The sequence below is a fragment of the Heteronotia binoei genome, chromosome 15 (genome assembly GCF_032191835.1).
Source record: "Heteronotia binoei isolate CCM8104 ecotype False Entrance Well chromosome 15, APGP_CSIRO_Hbin_v1, whole genome shotgun sequence".
In the NCBI taxonomy this organism is placed as follows: Eukaryota; Metazoa; Chordata; class Lepidosauria; order Squamata; family Gekkonidae; genus Heteronotia; species Heteronotia binoei.
Genome location: NC_083237.1, coordinates 25,649,028 through 25,655,027, shown reverse-complemented (window position 1 = coordinate 25,655,027; position 6,000 = coordinate 25,649,028). Strand labels below are relative to the sequence as shown.

Below are 6,000 nucleotides of genomic sequence, written 5' to 3'. Positions count from 1 at the left end.
CTCCGCTGTCTGCTGCATCCCTTCTCCTCTCTGCCCTCCTCCTTTCTCTCTCTCCCTGCTGCATCCCTTCTCCTCCATTCCCTTATTTCCCCCTCCCTGCTGCATTCGTTTGTCCAGTTCCCAGCTCGATATTTTGCAGTTCCAACCCCGGCGACTGCTGCATTCGTTTTCCCCTCGCTCCTTTCATTCCATCGCTTCCTTCCTTCGCCCCCCCCCCCCCCTTCTGCAACACCGCATCCCTTCTCTCCCTACATCTCACTTTTGGATGAAGCAAACTTTTGGATGGGGCCTTCAGTCATAGATATCCTTTGTTTTGGGGGTCGCAGTGTCGCTGGCCGTTAAAAAGAGTGGCTAAATACCCCCCCCCCCCTTCCGCTAAGGAAAGAGGGACAGGTGTCTTCACCTCCCTTTCTTTGGAACATTGGCGCAAGGGAAAGGAGCAATTAAAAGCGGAAAGCGATGCAGGTGCGGTGGAAGAGCAAGGAACTTAAGGTCCCAGTGGGAATCTAACAGCAAGGTGAGAAAACAGCCCAGTCTCTTCCTTTTGTGTTGCATTGCTTCTTGCAGTCGATCCATTGGGACGTGTAGCTGGCCTGGAGACCTGTGTGGACCTCAGAAAGGCAGTAAGGTGGTATATTTTCTTGGATTGGCCATCCATTTTAAATAGGATGCATGCCTCTGAGTTACACAGAACTCTCCAACAGGCCAAACTGGCAAACTCTGCCTGAGTCCAAAGCTTGCATCTGTTATAAGCTACGAGATGGTTCAGGAGAAGAGAAAACGAACTGACCTCCTTGTCACTTTTTCTGACTTTCACATGTTGTCTCACTTGTCTCTGTGGGGAATGTTAACTTTGCGCAACTTTGGCCTGTGTAGATGCATGGCCTTTCTTTAAGGCCAGCCGGACAAGTATTCCAACAGTATCTCTGCACACTGCGGATGCTTCACTCTGAGGTCCTCTGGATGGTGGCATTTGTGAATTCCTTTAGATCCACTCTGAAAGGCTTCATTCTTTCTGGGGCAGATTAAGCATAGTGGATGTGTGAGCTGTGATTCCTTTGTGGCAGTGAGCTAAACTTGCTTCTGTGGCACTCTCTTACTGGGTACTGGGGACACTAGAAGTCATCTAAACTGGCTTACCTCTTACCCTCCCCCAGGATTGTAGGGTTTGTGCAGGACACAACTTTCCTTGATAGTATACATATGTGCTGTGTGTACACAATCTCTTCAAGATGCTCATTCTTTTTGAGAACTTGTTCTGCATTGGTTGTTTGCTGTTTATGTTGTGTGGTTGTGTGGTTCTTGTAAAAATGTATGGTCTAGTATTCATCAATTGCAAGTTTTTCTGAATTTGGTGTGTAGGTGAGAGATAGACAGATCCCACACCAGTTTGCTTTTTGCTTTTTTTGGAAAGGGCTTTTGTGTAGCTGACTGCACTTCACATGATCAAGGGCATATTTTCCGGTGGTGCAGTGTGCCCTCAACGCCTTTACAAACACTTTCTCTGTTGTCCTAGTAAGAGGGTTGAGTGTGGTGTACCTGGCTGCCTGTCATAGGCGAATATTACTTTAACACTGTTTTCATGTTGCATTCCAAACAAAATAGTATTATGGGGTAGTGCTACATCAGCATTCAGGGCATGTGTGTGCCCATCTACATGAGAATTCCTTTAGCACCTTTCTCCGTACATTACAGAACCACGCAGGCGGTGTGTGGTTGTGATTTAAAGCTATGCACTGTGCACTGAAGTGATTTTCTGTACTAACTGGGTACTGTTTCTTTAGCACACGTTATGCTGATGTTGGCACACTGGCGCTTCTTTGATTCCTGCAATTAAACATTGCAGTAATGGAAGATACAGTATTTTGAACACTGTGCTCTAGGTATTGAACTAGATTGCAGGCATGTGTGTGCTCTGTATGTGTGTTTCCTTCCACTCCTTTAACACTGTTCAGTGTCTAGATTATAGTATTAAATGGAGAACAGGGCTGTGTGTGCATGTGTGCACACATGCTTCATTTCCTGTGCTTTTGTGCATGCACCCTATTTACTCTTGTCTCTCCACACTGGCTTAATACAGTGTGAGCTACAAACAGTGCTGTCAACAGCATTTTTAAAAATGGCTTTCTTTCCCCAGCAGCAGCACCCACCGTGCATGTGATTTCACGAGCAGTGGTACCTTCAGATGCCTCCTTGCATTTAGCTTACATGATGTCTAAAAATGAGGAATTATTCTTTTGTGGTTAAGACAGCCTTATGCATTCGGTCTTAAGTGAGCAGCTGTGGGTATATTTCTGTACCTGTATTGACATTGGATTTATGGCTTGTGTACTTCCCATTAATTATTTGCTTATTACTCTCTCCGAGAGAGCAATGTGTTGTGCACCTAAAGTGAATTCCTTTAGCACTGGTATGTGTGAATTTTCAGCACTGGCAATGCGTTCTGTGTGTGAATTTTCAGCACTGGCGATGCGTTCTGTGTGTGAGAGAGATAGAGAGACTTCTCAGTGCTGGTTCCTGTGTGCACCCAAACATGGATTTCTGGAATGGTGTCTGTGCATATAAGCTAGCGGTTTTTCTTTCTTAAAAAAACAACACATTTCTGAGGGCTTAAGTGTATGCTTATAAGCCACTTTCCTCTCTGTGTGCTTCTTCATGGAGTGTGTCTGAAGGGGGGGATTTCTGACTGCAAAAGAAATATTGTACTTTGCTGTCTCAATTCCTTCCCCCTAAACGCCAACATTTAATGTAGTCCCAGATGGTGACGTTGCTACGAGATTGTATTCCCCGCCACAGCTGAATATGGTACACTGATTGCCGGAGGGAGGGTGTGCGACTACTGGGGGGGGGAGGGAGTAACTTGGGGTGGGTCTAGTGGGAGTATTGTGCTAATGGGTGAGATTTATTCAGCATATGGAGGCAACAGCTACTGAGGGGTCAAGCAGGCTGTCTGTGGCCGGGTTGCTATTTTTGTTGCCACTGTGTATGTATGAGAGAGGAAGAGCATCGTTTGATGGTGTTGAGGGCAGGCTGTGGGGCTCAGCAGCATGGCGAGAATGGAGGGGAAGAGGGTTTTTTACCTCCTTCAGGGTTATGCTAGTGGAAGCGAACACCCCCACTCCTCACATTTGTTATTTTCACTGTCATAATACTTTGTGCAGAAATGACAAGAAGGCAGGTCCGGCCTGTCCAGTTTCAGAGGCCCACATGAGAGGTTGGGGTTTTGTAAAAAAATACCTGTGAAAGTTTCCTATACTGACCTTTTGGGGCATTTTTTATTGATTTGAAAGATCCTATCACTTTACTCTGAATTTCACTTTGAACAAAATGTCAGCAACAGCAGCACTTCCCGGTGATGGCAGAAGGTGCCCTCAAACCATAGTTGATTTATGGTGACCCTCCCCCCCTTGGGTTTCTAAGGCAAGAGAGGAGCCAAGGTGGTTTGCCATCGCCTGCCTCCGCGCAGCAACCCTGGACTTCCTTGGTCTCCCGTGCAAGACCAGCGCTGACCCTGCTTAGCTTCCGGGACCTGATGAGATCGGAATAGCCTGGGCCATCCAAGTCAGGGCCATTTCTTCAACACGCTTAAAATCCCATCCTCCAAAGAGCCCAGGGTAGGGGATTTCCCTCATTTTATCCAAACAACAAGGCTGTGGGGAAGGTTAGGCTGGGAGCAGAACCACTTCCTCTAGCACTGGCCCTACTCCTGGTACTTTCAACAGCCCCCTTTCATCAAGCAGATTCAACAGAAGAAGGTTTTTCTGACATGGTGATAAGACTGCTTAGTTTGTGCATCAGGATACTGTTCATGACACAGGAAGAGCACCAGACAAAAGAAGGTGAAAGTCCTCTTTAAGAGCGGCTTGCTCAGAGCTTCATGAATGAGCAAGGGCTCGAACCCAGACCTCCCTGGTCCCCATCTGATGTTTTTATCAACTAATACCACATTGGCCCTTGTCCCAGAGATGCTGCCTTGGTCTAGGACAGGGGTGGCCAAACTGTGACTCAGGAGCCACATGTGGCTCTTTCACACATATTGTGTGGCTCTCGAAGCCCCCATCGCCCAGCTTGGAAAAGGCATTCTTCTCTTTAAGTCACTTCTCCAAGCCAAGCCAGTTAGCAGCTTGGAGAATGCATGTAAAGTTAATGTTGCTTTCTTTCCACCTTGACCTCCCTCCACTGTCTATGTGCCTTCCTTCCTTCCTTCCATCTTGCGGCGCTCAAGCATCTGATGTTTAGTCTATGTGGCTCTAACATTAAGCAAGTTTGGCCACCCTGGTTTAGGAATATATGCTCACAATGAGATTACACAGGTTGGTGGCCATGGAACACCACAACCATCCTTTGAGCTTCATAAACTGGATGCTTATGGCAACAGGGTAGGCAAAGGATCTAGTTAGGGCTAATGACTGCAAGGGCAAAGCATGGCCATTATTCTGGATCATTTAATCAGCTGTGGAAGTGAAATTGTTTTTCATGCACTCTAGAACTTGAAATTTCAATGGGCTTATTCTGTGATGAAATGACATGTGCAACCAGGCAACTGTTTGAATACTGTAAGAGGTAAGATTTTTGCATGACCACCTTCCTCAGTGTCAGTCTCTTCTGACACTTCTGGCCAAGGAGCACTGTCTGTGCATGCACTGATTCCTTGTAGCACGTGACATTTTTGCAGGTGTCTCTGTAGAAATCCAAGTTGATCAGCTTTGGCTTTTCCGTTCATCCTACCCTAATGACTGGGAACCCAACAACATGCTACTAAGAGTGCAGCATATACATAAATGACTCCATTCTTACTTCATTCACTCAAGCAACAGAAGAGCCATTCATCCGCATCAGACACACTTATCTAAGCATCCGTTGTTACCATTAATGTCTACACATCCGTCTGCCACTGATCCTTTCTCCTTCTTCTTTCTTGTCTATATCTACACATCCATCCATTCTGACTTGTGAGCAGGTCTCCAAAGGTGCCTTTCAGCTTCCGGGGATGCCCTTGTGTCTCAAGTTTCACAGAAGAAGTCCTCTGCTTCTGATTCTCTTCAGAGAGCGGAAAACACCTTCCATTGAAAGTTCCTTTGTCAGTGGAAGGAGCCTTTCCATAAGCGGAAAGGCACCTTTTGACCCCCTGCATCCTTTCTGTCTAATTGATCATCGGAAGTAATCTGGAGGAAAATTCCATCCCAATTGTGCTTTTTTCCAGAAGAATGCATATAAGCTCAACAACTTTGCCTCTCTAAGGACATTTTCACCTGTACAATAGTAAATGGCATCTCCAAAATACGGCTGCTTACCAATTCCAGCTTTATTTTTTTATTATTTTATTTTATGGGATTTCTAACCCACCCTCCCCTGCAAGCATGCTCATGGTGGGTTTTCTTTCTGTGAACAAAAAAGCAGCTGGTTTACAACCCAACATTGGGGTAAATAAGAAAAGCTGTACTGGATCAGGCCAGTGGCCCATCCAGTCCAACACTCTGTGTCACTCACACTGTGGCCAAAACCCAGGTGCTATCAGGAGATCAACTAGTAGGTCCAGAACTCCAGAAGCCCTCCCACGGTTGCCCCACGAAGCTCCAAGAAAACTGAGCATCACTGCCCCAGATATAGTGTTCCATCTATACCTTGCGGCTAATAGCCGCTGATGGACCTCTGCTCCATATGTTTATCCAATCCCCCATGAAAATATCTATGTTTGTAGATGCCACCACTTTCTGCGGCAGCAAATTCTACCTGTTAATTACTCTTTGGGTGAAGCACTTCCTTTTATCTGTTCTAAACCTACTGCTTATCAATTTCAATGCGTGCCCATGAATTCTGGTATTGTGAGAAAGGGAGAACAGTTCTCTACCTTCTCTGTCTCATGCATAATCTTATAAACCTCTATCATGTCACCCCTCAGTCATGATTTCTCCAAACTAAAGAGCCCTAACCTCTTTAACCTTTCTTCACAAGGGAAGTGTTCCATTCTCTTTTTAGTCAACCTTTTTTGCACCTTTT

The 6,000-nt window shown here is 45.9% G+C and overlaps 1 protein-coding gene across 1 annotated transcript in view; it reads left to right on the top strand.

The window, feature by feature from the left end:
• Window positions 1–216: 216 nt before the first annotated feature.
• The window catches only part of CACNG7 (calcium voltage-gated channel auxiliary subunit gamma 7), a 43,519-nt gene continuing 37,735 nt past the window's right edge, over window positions 217–6,000 (top strand). Inside the window, exon 1 of the mRNA XM_060256409.1 lies at window positions 217–517. The gene's annotated coding sequence lies outside the window, so the exon portion shown is untranslated. The remainder of the gene's footprint in view (window positions 518–6,000) is intronic.